This window comes from Sander vitreus, chromosome 10 (genome assembly GCF_031162955.1).
Source record: "Sander vitreus isolate 19-12246 chromosome 10, sanVit1, whole genome shotgun sequence".
Taxonomy (NCBI): domain Eukaryota; kingdom Metazoa; phylum Chordata; class Actinopteri; order Perciformes; family Percidae; genus Sander; species Sander vitreus.
The window spans coordinates 19,487,944-19,504,635 of NC_135864.1; the positions used below are offsets into that span (position 1 = coordinate 19,487,944).

The 16,692-nt window shown below is 44.9% G+C and overlaps 1 protein-coding gene across 1 annotated transcript in view; it reads left to right on the top strand.

The window, feature by feature from the left end:
- The window catches only part of LOC144524477 (uncharacterized), a 127,269-nt gene that overhangs the window by 17,966 nt on the left and 92,611 nt on the right, over positions 1-16,692 (top strand). The gene's annotated exons all lie outside the window — the stretch shown is intronic.

Consider the following 16,692-nt stretch of genomic DNA (forward strand, 5'->3'; position numbering starts at 1 on the left):
AGAATGATTTGTGGATAGTTTAATCCAGATCTGCTATTTACAGAGCAGGACTCGCTCTTTTCCACTCACTTACCAATCCGCTGACCCGTGCTGACCTTAACATTTTAGGAAGCATCTCTGTTTCCACTCATTTCCTCCACGGCTCTAGTTGCTCGTTGTCTGTTGCTCCCCCAAGTATTTGGTGTCCACAAATCCCCAAAACGTGGGCTCTCTCTCCCCCCATATAGCCCACGTGTCATCAGAGACACATGTGCTAACCTATTAGCATGCTTAATAGCCCTCTAAATTCCCCTGATAGTTTTTAATGAAGCCACTTGCTGTAGGGATCAGAGCAGCAGTGTTAAATTTAGGCGTTCATTAACCTCTCTGTGTCTCAGTTTCCTGCTATTGTCAGACAGCAGGCACAAGTGTGGTGGACAGCAAGGGCTTTTGGGATGTGTGTGAGTGCGGGTTTAAAGTAAGTGTCCCGATGATAGAGTACAGAGAGTGGAGATGAGTCGAAGGATCATCACGTCAACTGTGAGATACGGATAGCTGGTAATAGAAGCGTTGATGGATAGAGCAGTAGGATGTATAGATAGACAGAGGGATGGACAGATTGAGGTGTGAAATAAAAGCACCTGGTCCAGAGAGTGAGGAGGCCAATCCAGAGAGGGATTGAGGGGTCGTGACCCATGACAGGTGTGGAGGATGGATGCCATCGCTGTAACATTCATGATGGACAGATGAAGATGGCAGAGATAGGAAGATATTGCCCACACTGAGGGGAAGGAGCTGCAGGGGTAGATCACAACTCAACACTTCACCAATCGCGTGTGTGTGTGTGTGTGTGTGTGTGTGTGTGTGTGTGTGTGTGTGTGTGTGTGTGTGTGTGTGTGTTTTTTCTCCCAGGCCTCTTTCAAATTCAATTTTTCATTATTTCTTCTTAGCAAGCCAACACATCACTCAGTGTATCTAATTTTTCCAGTGTTTGCTCAGGTCCATATATGGTATATTTGACTTAGGTTAATGAGTGCTTCTCCTGCCAAGCCAAAAGAAGATAAATATACTAGAGTTGAGCAAAGGGAATCACTTTCCCGTCTTACACTGAGACTGAGACTCCTGCTGCTTTTGGGTTTGATTTGTGCTGTGGCAATAAATGTCAAAAATACAACAGAGACAAAACACACATAAACCCTGATCCTGTGAATTTGAGATGAGTACAGAATGTACAATGAAGTGCTACATTAATACAAAGTCCCTGCAAAAACTGTGACGGGAATCTTGTGTGGCTTCCAGCTACTTAGAATGAATAAGATGGAGAAAAGAGGTCAAATGTATCTAATCTCATAGGACATCTGATTAGTGTGTTATGGCTTTGAGGGTGGTATCAGCTCGTGGTGGAGTTTGGTTAGTGGCTTCTCATGTGTGGTTTAGGGTAATTGTGTGCGTTTCTGTGGTGTGGAGGATCTGGAAATCTTCGCTGACGGAGGCCAGGATGCCAGGCACCATCGGGAATGTTGGGAATGCTGGATGCCCTTTCACAATTTTGTGTGTGTGTGTGTGTGTGTGTGTGTGTGTGTGTGTGTGTGTGTGTGAGTGATGAGTAAGTGAGAGATAAATGAGAGATGTAAGGGAGTAAGCAAGTGGCCTTTAATAGTTTATAAGGTCTCCCGTATAAACACAGTGACCCTGTAGCGATGCTCTGTACCTACTAACAGCCGAGCTAAATGGACTAATATATTTTCCATGCCTGCCGTTGCAAATAGACTCTCATTATATGGAGGTTGTTCCATTTAAAAGGCATGTAACCTCTCATGCTTGGGGTTTAACACGGAACTATTTCTAGTTTTTCATTAAAATTCTCACTATATTTGTCTGTTTTGTCTGTGAGTTGTCTAATTAAAAAACATCTCAGGAAATCAAGATCAGCTTTGGAAACTTGTGGTATGAAATAAAAAACAGATGTTTGTGGGCTAATTAAGTAAGTTTTTGGTCTCTTTTGTTGTGTTTTGCTAACTCTTATAGATATATAATTATAGTAAAAAAACAAAAAAGCAAAGTAGTCAGCGAGTTGAATTTTTTTCTGTGCATTTTAAGGGAGCCGTGTTGTGCTCATTTTTCTCCATGATAAGACTGTTATTTATGCCCTCAGCATGGAGGATCCAGCCTTGTGTTTAGCATCCGTCATGCTCTTATCACAGCTGTACGGTTAAGGCTTCCTGATCAATCGGCTGCTCCGGCTAATAGATGCCCCCAATTTGTTAAACGGAAAACCAGAAAAAGGCAATTTTACTCTCATTAGGAGTAAATGTTTGCTGAGGCACATAAAAAACTTTTGGGAACACTAAAGCTCAGGAGTGTCTTGCAGCAGAGGAGTGAAGGCCATGTTTGGAGGAGTGTGGAATGCTTTGGCCCGTTGTCATCCCGCTGGTCCGGTAATGGTGGTGTCAGGTTGACTGTGATCCCGAGTTACTTGCATTCCCATCGTCCCCTCCCTAAAAAAAATACCGACCAGTCCAGTACTGGGGCTGGATCATGGCATCAACCCACCACTCATTATTGTCCCGCCACCGTCTTTTCTGTCATATAGAGAGAGGCATGCTAATCCTTCTGTCCACACAAACACACATCAGGTGTCAGAGGGGGTAAGATGGGAAGGACACAGTCACCTTGTGCAAAAGGGACTTGGTGTTTTCAGACAAATGGATAAACAGCCAGCCAGACAGCGGACTGAGGCTCAGCCAAGACGCTCAAAACAAAGCCCATCGGAAGGAGCTTGGCATATTTTAAGCTTACTATTATTGTCCTCTTACACAAAAGCATATTTGAATGTGACCATAGCCTTAAACATGCATGCATATGTATGTCAGCACACACACATATACACACAAGCTATTCTTGTCTAGCCACTCATCTGAAAAAGTGCAGAGCTGGTTATGTTACATTGGGAATGGCCGTGGAGGATTTGGAGGGCAGAATCTGAAGCTGGATAACCCCTCAGCCAGTTTAATGTCACTGTCATTGTTGTCGGCTCTGTGCTGTGCTGCTGACTGCACAACTCCTAATAAACTTAAACTTCCTCATTATGGGAATAATTGTTCTGGTTAGGGGGAATGTGGGCTCAGTCTGTGTGTGGCCAGGCATCGCCTGCCTGCAATGTGGCTCCAAATGCTTAGCTTTCCTCAGGAAGATTTGCATTGCCGTGTTTCACTTTGCCTCCACACACACTGACCCTCGAGGCTGCTTGTATTCGTGAATACAGATTTTGTGTGACATTCAGTTTCAATGACTTTTTAAAATGTAATAATAATGTGAAATCGGTTTCAATCAGCCATAGATTTTTGTGGAGGACCCTAATCAACAGAAAGTAAGAAGAGGGAAAGCTGAGGATGAATGTCGATTAATTTTGTCAATTAAATCGATGTTTAAAACATGATGATTCTGCAAATAATTGCCATGCTGACAGGACTTTGTCTCCATTGCCATTGTTTCAACACATAGTCAACGGAAAAACTATTGAATTTCCAGCCAGTGTGGTTTGTTCTCCCAAACTTTTATAAAGTCCTGTGTCAACACTTCCTCCTTATCCAAATTCCACTCAAAAGCCTCAGGAATCCTTCCCACTGTATCGTCCATTGCCTCTGACAGAATTGTCTCATTGTGAAAATCGGGCTCATAAACGCTGCAGTTGTGGTCAATGGGATAAAGAGAATCAAGGGAGATGAGACTCCTACTAAAACACTGTATGTTGACTGCAATAGATTTTGTCATTTTTATACGTGCAAAAAGGAAACAGATTTGGAATTTAGCACAATAGCTGAGTTTAAGGATAAGGCTGGCGATATTCTATCTTTTTCCAATTGTCAAATAATCCCATAAAATACCAAAACCAACAATGAAATGATCCTTCTAACAAGTAGTGTCTGCGTAGCCAAAGCCTCTGTCATAGAGCTCCATTGATGTTAAAAAACCATTAAAGACACATCAATGAGCCACACATGTTCCTTCTTCACAATAAACATGAGCACTGTAGTTTATTTTAAGTCAAATTCACTGTGCTGCTTGAAACGGCACACCCAATGTCTGTAAATCTGCGGATAAAAATAGTCCCCAATAAATGCACTGTTTACTCCTGTTTGACACACCGATAACTCAACAGTAACGTTGGCTAAAAACTACAGTACCCAGCTGTTTTAAGTTGTTGTAAATCATTTAGCCTTTTTTAAACAATGAAACTATATATGTTTGACCTGTTTTACATCTTACATATTCAGTAAGAGCGAATAGGCTTCGGGTTATTGCCACAGACAGGTTAGTCAGACTAACACATTGTTGGTTTATGTCTTTTCACAGAATATGTTGACAATAATAATAAACTGTAATTTGTCTGGCTTATCCTTTTAACCTTTTTTTGCATTACTAAATGACCAGTGCAGAACTCTCTCAGAAGTCTTTTTCAGCAAATCCCAAATCATTACCTCTGTGTGGCCTGGCATGTTGCAGTAAAGTGTGCTGAGTGTGTATGGCGTGCAGTCACTCGCTGATGCCTATCACTGTGATTAGAAGTGTTATTAGTTCCAGCTCTGCCAGCTCAAGCAGAGCCTGAAAAAAACATGTTTATTTATGGACACATGAAGTATAAGAACATATGTGTGTGTGTACACACACACACACACACACACACACACACAGGTCCATTCAAGCATGAAAATGTCTGTGTGCCTCACACAAACAAACGTGCAATCACAAACCTTTCCACTCTCACTTGTGTTTGTTTGTGTGTGTTTGTGTGTGTGTGTGTGTGTGTGTTTTACATGGTGCATTTACCGTTTGTGTGTCTGTTTATCTTTGCCATATGTTTCTAATTTATGAGGGTCTAATAGAGGATTTAAAACACATTAGTTTAAAGAGGACCCAGCTCTTTCTCCGTCGCTTGCTATAGGAAACACAGTTTACATCTCTCTGTATTAATGAGAGGTAAGGTGATGGTTCCCGGAGAACCATCCCCATCACCATCGTGGTGGAGAGGTTTGTGTGTACCTATGAACCTGAGGGCTGTGTTGTCTGGAGCTTTGTGCTCCTGGTAGGGTCTCCCAAGGCAAAGTGGTCTCAGGTGAGGGGCCAGACAAAGAATGGTTCAAAAATCCTATGAAAAATAGAGGAAGGGATGAAGTGACCCTGCCCGGAGGAAGCCCGGGGCCCCCGTCTGGAGCCAGGCCCAGATGGAGGGCTCGTCAGCGAGCGTCTGGTGGCCGGGTTTGCCACGGAGCCCGGCCGGGCACAGCCCGAAAAAGCTACGTGGCGGACATCTCTCCATCCCATGGGCCCACCACCTGTGGGAGGAACCGCTGGTGTCGGGTGCGCTGCCACATGGGTGGCAGTGAAGGTCAGGGGCCTCGACGGACCAGACCCGGGCAGCAGAGGCTGGCTCTGGGGACGTGGAATGTCACCTCTCTGTGGGGGAAGGAGCCGGAACTTGTGCGGGAGGTGGAGCGCTACCGGTTAGATCTGGTGGGGCTTACCTCTACGCACAGTCTCGGTTCTGGGACCATACTCCTGGATAGGGGTTGGACTCTTTTCTTCTCCGGAGTTGCCCAGGGTGTGAGGCGCCGGGCGGGTGTGGGGATACTCACAAGCCCCCGGCTGAGCGCCGCTACGTTGGAGTTTAACCCGGTGGACGAGAGGGTCGCCTCCCTACGCCTGCGGGTTGTGGGGGGGGAAAACTCTGACTGTTGTTTGTGCATATGCACCAAACAAGAGTTTGGAGTATTCAGCCTTCTTGGAGACCTTGAGTGGAGTCCTGCATGGGGCTCCAGTCAGGGACTCCATAGTTCTGCTGGGGGACTTCAACGCGCACATGGGCAATGATGGAGACACATGGAGAGGCGTGATTGGGAGGAACGGCCTCCCTGATCTAAACCAGAATGGTTGTTTGTTGTTGGACTTCTGTGCTAGTCATGGATTGTCTATAACGAACACCATGTTCGAACATAGGGATGCTCATAAGTGTACTTGGTACCAGAGCACCCTAGGCCAAAGGTCAATGATCGATTTTATAATCATTTCATCTGATCTGAGGCCGTATGTTTTGGACACTCGGGTGAAGAGAGGGGCGGAGCTGTCAACCGATCACCATCTGGTGGTGAGTTGGGTCAGGGGGTGAGGGAAGACTCTGGACAGACCTGGTAAGCCCAAACGGGTAGTGCGGGTAAATTGGGAACGTCTGGAGGAGGCCCCTGTCTGACAGACTTTCAACTCACACCTCCGGCGGAGCTTTTCGTGCATCCCTGTGGAGGCTGGGGGCATTGAACCCGAGTGGACAATGTTCAAAGTTTCCATTGCTGAAGCTGCGGTGAGGAGCTATGGTCTTAGGGTCTTAGGTGCCTCAAGGGGCGGTAACCCACGAACACCGTGGTGGACACTGGTGGTCAGCGAAGCCGTCCGACTGAAGGAGTCTTTCCGGGATATGTTATCCCAGACGACTCCGGAGGCAGTTGCAAGGTACCCAAGGGCCCGAAGGGCTGCAGCCTCTGCCGTGAAAGAGGCAAAGCAGCGTGTGTGGGAGAAGTTCGGAGAAGACATGGAGAAGGACAACTCCACAGTGGCAAAGCCCCAGGAATTGATGAGATCCATCCAGAAATGCTTAAAGCTCTGGGTGTGGAGGGGTTGTCTTGGTTGACACGCCTGACAACATTGCGTGGAAGTCTGGGACGGTGCCTAAGGAGTGGCAGACCGGGGTGGTGGTTCCCCTTTTTAACAAGGGGGACCAGAGGGTGTGTGCCAATTACAGGGGTATCACACTTCTCAGCCTCCCCGGTAAAGTCTACTCCAAGGTGCTGGAAAGGAGGGTTCGGTCGATAGTCGAATCTCAGGTTGAAGAGGAACAATGCGGATTCCGTCCTGGTCGTGGAACAACAGACCAGATCTTTACTCTCGCAAGGATCCTGGAGGGAGCCTGGGAGTATGCCCAACCGGTCTACATGTGTTTTGTGGATCTGGAGAAGGCGTATGACCGGGTGCTCCGGGAGATACTGTGGGAGGTGCTGCGGGAGTACCGGGTGAGGGGGTCCCTTCTCAGGGCCATCCAATCTCTGTACGACCAAAGCGAGAGCTGTGTCCGGGTTCCCGGCAGGAAGTCGGACTCATTTCAGGTGAGAGTTGGCCTCTGCCAGGGCTGCGCTTTGTCACCAATCCAGTTTTTAGTATTTATGGACAGGATATCGAGGCGTAGTCGGGGTGGAGAGGGGTTGCAGTTCGGTGGGCTGGGGATCTTATCGCTGCTTTTTGCAGATGATGTGGTCCTGATGGCCTCATCGGCCTGTGACCTTCAGCACTCACTGGATCAGTTCGCAGCCGAGTGTGAAGCGGCTGGGATGAGGATCAGCACCTCTAAATCGGAGGCCATGGTTCTCAGCAGGAAACCGATGGAGTGCCTTCTCCAGGTAGGGAATGAGTCCTTCCCCGTGGAGGAGTTCAAGTACCATGGGGTCTTGTTCGCAAGTGAGGGGACAATGGAGCGGGAGATTGGCCGGAGAATCGGCACAGCAGGTGCGGTATTACATTCAATTTATCGCACCGTTGTGACGAAAAGAGAGCTGAGCCAGAAGGCAAAGCTCTCAATCTACCGGTCAGTTTTTGTTCCTACCCTCACCTATGGTCATGAAGGCTGGGTCATGACCAAAAGAACAAGATCCAGGGTATAAGCGGCCGAAATGGGTTTCCTCAGGAGGGTAGCTGGCGTCTCCCTTAGAGATCGGGTGAGAAGCTCAGTTATCCGTGAGAAGCTCGGAGTAGAGCCGCTGCTCCTTTGCGTCGAAAGGAGCCAGTTGAGGTGGTTCGGGCATCTGGTAAGGATGCCCCCTGGGCGCCTCCCTAGGGAGGTGTTCCAGGCACGTCCAGCTGGGAGGAGGCCTCGGGGGAGACCCAGGACTAGGTGGAGGGATTATATCTCTAACCTGGCCTGGGAACGCCTCGGGATCCCCCAGTCGGAGCTGGTTAATGTGGCCCGGGAAAGGGAAGTTTGGGGTCCCCTGCTGGAGCTGCTACCCCCGCGACCCGACCCCGGATAAGCGGATGAAGATGGATGGATGGATGGATGTATTAATGAGCATAAGTGCTGTGTTCGATTTGTGTACTTTTTTCCTGCATAAACAGATGTTTATGTGTAAACACTCCTCCTCCATCAAATGGATCTCTGAATGGCCGAAAAGGAAAACGTGCCCCTGAGTGCTTTTAATAGATGATTTACTGTGTATGACATCTCATTTGACTCAGAGGGTCTTCTCACGCTTTTGTACCAGCCTCTTGCATCAGGGTATCTTGTATAAAGTATGAAATGGATTATTATTTTTCCATGTGTATTCATTTCACTAATATCCCATTTAATTGTTTCCCACTCAGTTGTACAATGCTGGTATTCTCTCAGAGTTTTTAGCCTCTCTGGGGTTGTTTTTTTGTCATGTTTGCAGGAGTCTCCATGTACTCAGATTGTAATCTCTCTGTGTGTTGTGGAATGTGTTTGAAGAGTTGGTAGGAGTGTGCTGCCCTCTGCCCTGCTCACTCCTTCATGCTGTATGATGTGTGTTACCCTTGCCCCTACTATGCTGCCCCTACACCCTTTTCCTCTCCCCGCACCAGACCTCCCCTCATGCCCTCTGCTCCCTGGACCTCTGCGCTCTCAGCCGTTACACTCCCATAGGGCCGTCTTTCTTATCGTCCCCATCCTTCTACCCTCAACCCCGACCCTTCTTTGTCCTCCTCCATCTTCACCTGCTGTCCATGCTTCCCTCTCTGTCTGTCTCCCTCTGCCTCAGAGCACCTCTTCAGCTTCCACGATCTGGAGCTTGATGCTGGGGTAGAGGAATGTGTCCAAGGCTAGAGGTCCCCTCTGTGATGAACAATCAAACACACATACACAACTTGTGTTTTCTGTTTGAAGGAAACAGCAATATTATGGTGTGAAGACAGATGGCTGCCAGTTCTCATCATCTTCTCAATAACTTGACCTCACATCTGGCCTGAAGGAGCTGCCACAGAGCAAGGTGTATGTGTGTCGTATGCATGTGTGTGTGCAGAGGGTAGAGATTGGATCCCTGCGGTGCAGTTTATAGGACCTCAGTTATTAGATTAGGGAAACGTAAATAAAGGGCTGTCATTGCAAATGCTGATTAATTTAGTGTGGTTGATGCTCCCATATGATCGACTAAATCTTAAAGCTTAGAGCTAATCTTCTTCTAAAGTCCATTCATCTCTTTGTCTGACTGTTCCTCCTCTGTCTTCGTCCACATGTCTGCCTTCATGGCCATGTGTTGAGTTATAATTGGTCTGTGGTGTTGAGCTGTTAGAACTCTGGTGACCTTTGGGCCTGGTCTATGAGAGAAAGTTCAATACCAGGAATAAAAACATCACTCTTCTCCTGGGCCACACAAACTGCCCCATACACAAAACAGCCAACCAGCAGTGCTACTGGCAGCAATGGACGCCAAGGCTCTTTGGTTTTGAATAATTAGATTGAGAAATAGAAGCAGAAAGTTGCAGCACACTTCTCTCTGGGAACAAGTTTAAAGTAATCTACAGATATCAGTCAACCTTGTTTGACAGAATGGGACCTTCCCCCTCATCGGTCCAGATGTCCCTCTTGCAAGAGACCCTTTAAAGGAGTGTGAGAGTTGTGATGGGCAACACCCAAGTTGAAATGTAGATGCTTTTAATCTCTCTTACATAAGCACATTAGCGAGGAGAGGCTCATGTGTGGGTAGTTTACACCCAAGGTACAGTTATGCTCTGGCTACTCCACATAGCATTCGGGGATGGAAGGAAAAGGTGCTCTGGTTTAATGGCATTTCTTTAAACCAATCAGAATGGTCATGGGCGGTGCTAAACTCTTGCACGAGAATACTCGTGCAAGAAAAAAACTCAGATTGCAGATTGATAGCTAGCTGTCTCAATTTTGCCCCAGAGTCTCATTTCTCAGTCTCTTTTAATAAATGCGGCAGATGCTTTGTTACTAATAAAAAAATCTAACTGAAGGTGTAAAAAAAGGCAAAGTGTTGCTTTTATTCTTTATATATTCCCCTAGAAAAACTTGACTCCCACACTTTGGCCTTGTCCCCGGCAGACAGCAAGACGACAACCCCCCAGCGCTGACGGATGAATCTCACACTGAGTGGAACTTTTGATATCTTCCTCTTCTTTTTCAACCCTTCACTCAATCTTCATTTTCTCCAGAGAGGTAGAGAGGCAGGGCCAGGCCAAGCTGCTCAGTGTCGGACAAGCTGGGCTTCCTGGTGGGTGATAAGTGACGGAGCAGGGCCCGAGTGGTCAGAGTCCACGGGGAACAACTCCGGGGAAGCCCTTAGGGGTCGGAGGGCAGGTCAGAGGTCACATATGAGGAAGATGAAGAGAGACTGGATTGAGCTCCTCGAGGTACCACAACACAGATGGCAGAGAGAGAGAGAGAGAGAGAGAGAGAGAGAGAGAGAGAGAGAGAGAGAGAGATCCTCCCACACTAATGAAGCACTCTACAAGCTCAAACACTCCCCTCAAAGCATAATAATCAAAGAGGAAAGCTGTCTGATCGGGGCAATTAAGAAGTTTGTTTTCTGAATGCCTTTTTGAAGCAGCTGACATTCATTTTTAATTAATCAATTAATAAGTGTGTGCATAAGTGTGTGTGTGTGTGTGAGAGAGAGAGAGAGAGAGAGAGAGAGAGAGAGAGAGAGAGAGAATCAGCCTGAGATGGGGGTGTGTGTGTGGATGTCTGGATGCATGTTTGTACTCATGACTGATTGTGCAGGGCTTTTAGCGTGTGTGTGTTTACAGAGGATCACAGGACCGGACTTCAGCTGTGGAGTGACCCCTAGCTGGGGTCCTGCAGGCCCCCGGGGGCCGAGCACTGAAGTGGGTCCCTGCTCTCTCAGTGGGTGCTCTCTGTAACAGCGTCCTGTTTGCTCACACTAACTCTGTTTGCTGCAGTAATGACATTTTTAAAGAGCATTATAAAGGTGTTCTGTTCAAGGTGATACAACTTGAGTTGAGTTAAACTCAGGAAGCAGCTCAAAACAAGGGGAACATAAATGCTTTCACAGTCTGTTAGTCACGTCATCAATTTTATGTTTGGCTAATTGCCTCCTGTCCTGCCCGGCTCCTCCGCATAATAAAAATCAAATCTCTCTGAGCATTTCCTGTTTGGCAGGAAATTGACTTTAGAGATAAGGCTTATTTGCATAAAGATGGCAGAAAGAGGAGAGTAGCGTGTAATTATTTGCAGGGAGAAGGAGAGTCAGGTCAGAGCTTGTTTCTGCTGGAGGAGAAAGTCCTTGTCCTGATAGTGGTCTGGTTATCTTTTTACCAATCTTTGGATTCAGTTGATTTTATTTGATGTTCTCTTATCACATATGTCGGCCTAAGGACAGTTCCCATGCACTTGGCATAGCATGAGAAGCGTTATGCAGTCCAAATGTGCTGATTTGTTGAGATGCTATCAGGCGTCTAACCAATGTTTCTTAGATGCGATACGAGCAGAGAATTTACCACAACAGGCAGAGGGGATGTGTTTTTAGTATGTTGGAAATTATTAGACTAACTTGGAGGACTAGTTGGACAGTTTGGGAAATGCATGTGATTTATTGGCAAGAGTTACGTGAGAAGATTAATATTTGGTATCAATCAAATTATCGAACTCTTGGCAAGAAAGCAAATAAGTGAATTTCCCAAAACGCCAACTGCTCCTTTGAAGAAATATAGGCAATGCAGCATTTTTGATTCAGTTAGCTTGTAAGTCCATCTTAGTACCTTGACGAGCTGTTATCACGTCCCCCCCTCTAGAAGTGTTCCTCCAACCAGTCCGTACTCCTCAGTTAGCCCCTCACCAACAACCGCAGCAGCAGCCACCATCCAGCCATCCATGCATTAGCGCAGTCTCACCTTCCAAAGACTGGCTGACTTTCAAAGACGGACTTTGCTTGCATATGATAATGTGTAGCTGTGGTTATTGTGTCAGATGAGACGTGTTTTGGGGGCCGTGGAGATGTCTGTGTGCGATAGCGTTTAGTAGGAACACGCTGCTTTCTGTTTCAGAGTGAGCTTGTCTGTGTTTCTGGGTCAGGTAATGAGCTGAGTGGGGGCTCATGTGTGTCACTTCAAACAGGTTTTTATGCTGTTATTGGAACCTCATGTCTCAGTTACGTTTTCAGCATTCTTTCTTTCAGTGTTATATATTTTATCTCCATCAGTGAAATCCCAGATGCCAAAAGCGTGTATATATATTTTTTTTTCAAATGCACTGCAATATGTCTACTGACAATTTAAAAGAAAGTGCTGCCCTGTCATCCAGTGGCACAGAAGTGGAAACACATCGAGCGTTAACTCAGTGTTGGGGTCAGAGATTGTCTCTGGCTTTCTTCAACCACCCTTTGAAACACAGGAGCCTAACTCATGACAAACGTATGGTTTTAGTCAGAGTTTAGGAATTTGCAGGTTTGTTGAGGATGGATATATGTATATGGGTGTAAAATGGTGGAAGATTTTGTTATCTTTGGATGATGGTCAGTTTGTCAGTCCTGTCTTTCTAACACTTTGAAGTGTAAGTCAGCGGGAAATCTAAACAGTTGGCCAAATTAGCATAACATTTAGAATTTATGTTCATAATCCCCAAAATATGCATCTTAATCATTTTGTGCATGTCACAGTGGAAGTTAAAATGTTGTCACAAATTATTAACACAAAATTGTACCTATAGTTTTATTCAGTTACACATGCAAACAGACAATCTTATCCCTTACTTTGTACATCATGTGAGGTATCCTTTGAGGGTATCTTTTAATTGTTTCATCCCTGGTATCATTAGAATACATTTGGTACTGATGTCAAAACAGCACCTTTTTCAATATTTTATGTTTTCTCCAAAATCTTCTTTTTCATTAATAAATACAACTTCTGAAATCCATTAGTTTGTTGGTGTTGATGTAAAACCCAGCCATACCTCCTCTGTAGTAGGACAACATTTACATTTTGCATTTGTATTCTCCCAGCTTGATGGCTTCTTGAGTCAAATGAATCTACTGTACAAACACTCTTATCTGAGAGATGCCAGTCAGGCTCCAGCCCCCCCATTGGTGTACTGGATGCTGATAGGTCAAAGGTCTGCCATTACTGTAGCAGTTTATCACATTAGGCCAGGGTTAGCACTGATAGCACCAAGTAGCATAATTGATCACAACGCCTTAAATTTGCCCAACTTGACCACAGAGCAGCCATTTTTCCAACCACGGAATCAAATGCCCCTAACTGCGGGATCAGAAGTGATCTCATTGGCTGAGAGAGACTTCTGGCAATACTTATCCTTCCTCTGTGGTCTTTCTAGCTTACACCGGTGTTGTGGGAATGAAGCTGGAACTGGAATGATGTCCTTAAACTGTGTACAGATCCTGTTCGAACTAATTCAAACACATGGGATACTATAAATGTTTGTGTCTGCTCTGTTTTTAGTGGCAGATTTGCATTATACAGTCTTGCCTAACAAACACGCATTTGATTTCCTACGGGCACTATTGCTCACATACATATACAAACACACACTGGGCTTTCTATAGTATACTTCGTGAGTCAGCCGTCATTGCGTGGGTACATACCTGGCAGAATTTATGGAAATAAAGTGCAGGTGAGAAGATGGAAGAAAGTTTTTTGATCTGAGAGGCTGGTCGGTTTAACTGCTCAGGAGTTATGAACTCTGGTTTATAAAATTGAAATGAGGTCCAGTATGAAATGACAAATCACGTGCACCCATGCATTTTTAGAAGAAGAATAAGTATGAATTTTTAATTTATCTCTCAACATCCAGACATCCAGCATTTAATTATTGCAAATGCTTATTTCAGTTTGGACAAGAACTCATGTGGCATAGACATAAAGGTGCTCTGTAATAATGAAAGCAATCCATCACAGTGATCATTTTATTGCCTTAATTTCCTCAACAAAGCTACATTATCAACATGTGGTAATGCAGCTACAAATGAAGACAGTTTTGAAAATTCATAAGATAAGATAAGCCTTTATTGATCTCCAGAGAGGGATATTTTGGTCGTTGCAGCAGCACAAAGAAAAAGAAATAATTAAAGATAAAGTTAAAAATAAAGGTATATAAAACTAAAATAAGAATAGAAGTAAACGTCTTGCATTCAGGAAGTTCCAACATACAAGACTTGAGAGTTATCTGCCTGAAAGGTGGAAATAAATCTAAAAATTGATGTTGTGCTTTGACCGACAACTAGCAGCTGTATTAAATATATATTAGATGGTCTAATACATGCAAACCCACAAAAAATTGTCTCTCCCAGTACATTGGCTTGTTATTTTCTCCACTGGGTGGTTCCTCTGCTGCAGCTGGGACTAAGGTCTTGCTCAATGCCATTATTGTGGTAGCTTTTGATTTTGGGAAGAATACTTCTCATTCACTTTCCTGTCCCATATATTTGTTTCCTTTCCAGCTAACCTTTAGGCGATCATCACCCTCAGTGATTATGGGCTAATCAATCGTATTTACTGCCTGGCATGGAACAAAAAGGCCTACAGATAACTGTTTTTTCTGCACTCATATGGAACTTCACAGTCTGGTCATAGTTAAGCTCTGGTGAATAGTAGTACACATGAAATCTCAAACTTGTCTCCACCGCCACTTCTATAAAGGTCTTCTAATGTCAGATACTCCTAACAAACAGCACATGGTTCCTGTTTTTGGGAGGCATTTCTCACTGTTGTTGTACTCTGTGGTTTGTTGCTCCAAACCAACAGAAGGACTGACATGAACGGTGAATGTCCCCCTACAGGGGGGTTAGCTCTGAACAATTGTATGAGAGTGCAGTGTTTCAGTGTTACATGAGAAGAGATGAGATACAGTTAGAAGGGTAATGTAATGTCATGCTACTCAACAACCCAGGTGGAGGCAAAGTCATGACATCAGAATTGACTAATGGGAGAGTGGAAAATTGGACAGCACTTTCACTCAAGCTAAGTCATTGACTTCTTATGAATGTCTATTGAAAAAAGTATTTTTAGACTGACCTTTATTCACATTATCTACATTTTGTGCTTTGCGTCTATTTTTATAGTTTTCTGATTTTATGTTTCCTTATAAAGCACTTCATAACTTGTTTCTTCTTCCCTCTCCCCCCTTTATTATTTTTATTAGCTGCGACCAGCAACTCTATAGCTCGCTCTGTTGGTCCACAAAAATGTCTCCACCTTTTGGCGGCCACAGTTTTCGCCCTATAGGAGGCTGACATTTGTCATGGAGGTCAAGTGTTTGTGAGGTTGTGTGTGTTTGTGGATCCATGCACATATGTAGTTGCAATTATTGCAAATTTGGGCTTGTTGTTTTTCTTCCTTATTCTTCACAATCTCTTCTCTCCTTTGCGGTCATAGTTCGATCTCTCCTTTTTGCATCCGCTGCCTTCTATTTTAATATTAGTGTGGTTGGGAGTAAATTTGTGAAATTTACAAAATGTATGGATCATGGCCCAAGCATTAGTGTAAAAACGTAATCAGATATATCCTGAAATCAGATCTGCCTCTCTGTGTGATAATCCTGTGCAGCCTGGGAGCACACGCCTGTGAAACTGCTCAAGCTGCTTTGTTGAGCTCAGTGCTGTACAGCTGATGGCGGTCTGTTTACTGATCTGACTGATGAGGTTTAGTATGCCTGTTAATAAAACTATAGCACCAGCTCCCACTGTGAGCCCCAGCAACAGTCTGGGATAAAATCCAAAATGTTCCATTGTTTTCTTTCTCTTTGGTTCTGTGACTCATTTGTGTGTGTGTGTGTGTGTGTGTGTGTGTGTGTGTGTGTGTGTGTGTGTGTGCGCCACTATGTGTGCTTGCACAACTTGTGTTTTAATCTTTCTTGTGAGACTCTGTGTCTCAGTCACAAGCTAAAATGGGATGTAAATGTATGAATAGTTTGTGTTGAATAGCTGGCAGCGCGATTTGAGGAGAGACTTTTTTTGGTGGTGGACTGGTAGCTGGAGAGGTGCCAGTTCACCTCCTGGGCACTGCCAAAGTGCTCTTGAGCAAGGCAACCCTCAACTGCTCGGGGTGCCTTTCCATGGGCAGCTACCCCACTCTGACATTTCTCCATTAGTGCATGTATAGGTACTGAGAATGTGTGTGTAATTCAGGCCTGTGTGTAATGTGTATAATAATAACAACAGAGTGAAAACATTGTAATTCCCCTTGCGGGATTAATAAAGTATAAATTATTATTATTATTATTAATAGCATAAGATAACACTTCTGAGTGGGGAGGATGCTTGACTTTAGCGTTCATGTTAGCTATTTCCAAACATTTCTTTCATAGATCAAGTTCTGACCCTCCAAAGGAATTCCTTCACAAAACAGCCCATGTCTCTAAGGACTTCAAAAATAATTTCTTCGGAATCTAGCGCTAAATCTAGGCTGCCTGCTTCCCAATCTCTCCTGGTATAAAAGGCTCTGATACGGGGGCTGAGGAGGTTATTAACCAGCCCGATGCCTTATGTTGATGACTTCATTACAAGAAGACAAAGGCAGGGTGAACCTGAGGGCCTGATGGGTGTTTGAGGGCTCTTAGGGGGTTAAGCTGCACTTTTAAAGAACATCCAGTTGTTTGAAAAGCAGAGTCTTACAGTCTTCCTGCCCCCTGCCATCTTATTCCTGTCCAGTTGATCTGATGTCATA